This window comes from Rattus rattus, chromosome 2 (genome assembly GCF_011064425.1).
Source record: "Rattus rattus isolate New Zealand chromosome 2, Rrattus_CSIRO_v1, whole genome shotgun sequence".
Taxonomy (NCBI): Eukaryota; Metazoa; Chordata; class Mammalia; order Rodentia; family Muridae; genus Rattus; species Rattus rattus.
Genome location: NC_046155.1, coordinates 102438245 through 102439861, shown reverse-complemented (window position 1 = coordinate 102439861; position 1617 = coordinate 102438245). Strand labels below are relative to the sequence as shown.

At 47.4% G+C, this 1617-nt stretch overlaps 1 pseudogene; it reads right to left on the bottom strand.

Annotated features, from left to right (window-relative positions):
* Window positions 1-331: 331 nt before the first annotated feature.
* Window positions 332-1290, bottom strand: LOC116893163 (annotated as a pseudogene).
* Between the last annotated feature and the right edge of the window lie 327 nt (window positions 1291-1617).

Below are 1617 nucleotides of genomic sequence, written 5' to 3'. Positions count from 1 at the left end.
CTCAAAGAATCATTAGGTCATGCTTCAAAAACCTGTACCCCACAAAATTTGAAAATCTAAAAGAAATGGACAATTTTTTTAACAGATGCCACCTACAAAAATCAAATCAATATCAGGTAAACATCTTTTGGGGGGATGCAATGAACTTTGTTGATGGTATTCTAGAGAATAGGGAGGGCTCCCTAGGCCCCTCCTGTTATTATGGGGTTCTGGGATGGAATTGTGAGAGAGATGCTCAGTGTTGGGGTCCAAGTTTGTACAGGGACTCCTCAGCAACCAAAGGCCTCTCTCTTGTTCTCAGTGTTCTTGCTGGGGTGGGTGGTCCAGGGTCTTACTCCTTGGAGGTCATGTAAGCCACGAGGTCCACCACCTTGTTACTGTAGCCATATACATTGTCATACCAGGAAATAAGCTTTACAAAGTTGTCATTGAGGGGTTGGGGATTTAGCTCAGTGGTAGAGCATTTGCCTAGCAAATGCAAGGCCCTGGGTTCGGTCCCCAGCTCCGAAAAAAGAAAAAGAAAAAAAAAGTTGTCATTGAAAGCAATGCCAGCCCCAATATCAAAGGTGGAAGAGTTGGAGTTGTTGTTGAAGTCGCAGGAGATAACCTGGTCCTCAGTGTAGCCCAGGATGCTCTTTAGTGAGCCCTCAGATGCCTCCTTTACCACCTTCTTGATATCATCATACTTAGCAGGTTTCTTCAGGCAGCATGTCAGATCCACAATGGATATATTGGGGGTAGGAACACAGAAGGCCCTGCCAGTGAACTTCCTGTTCAGCTCTGGGATGACCTTGCCCACAGCCTTGGCAGCACCAGTGGATACAGGGATGATGTTCTGGGCTGCCCCACAGCCATCACACCGAGCTTTCCAGAGGGGCCATCCACAGTCTTCTGAATGGCAGTGATGGCATGGACTGTGGTCATGAGCCCTTCCACAATGCCAAAGTTTTCATGGATGACTTTGGCCAGGGGGGCTAAGCAGTTGGTGGTGCAGGATGCATTGCTGACAATCTTGAATGAGTTGTCATATTTCTTGTGGTTCACACCCATCACAAATATGGGCCAAAGGGGCTGAGATGATGACACTTTTGGCCCCACCCTTCAAGTGAGCCCCAGCCTTCTCCACAGTGGTGACTCCATGATATATCCAGCACCAGCATCATCCCATTTGTTGTCAGTGGAATCTCACTCCTGGAAGATGGTAATGGGCTTCCCGTTGATGACAAGCTTTCCATTCTCAGACTTGACTGTGCCATTGAACTTGCCATGGCTGGAGTCATACTGGAGCATTTAGACCATGTAGTTGAGGTCAATGAAGGGGTCGTTGATGGCAACAATCTTGACGTTGCCAGATGCAGAGGAGAAGGCAGCCCTGGAAACCAGGCTCCCAATACTGACAAATCTGTTCACACCAAACTTCACCATCTTGTCTACGGGATGAGGCTGGCACTGCATGAGAAGATGTGGCTGTTTCTGGAACAAGGAGGAGCAGAGAGTCTCGGGTAAATATCTTAAACAGTCCTATAAGTCCTAAGGAAATAGAAGTACTCATTAAAAGTCTTCCAACCACAAAAAGTCCAGACACAGATTCCTGCCCATGCCTAGAGCTGAAAGACA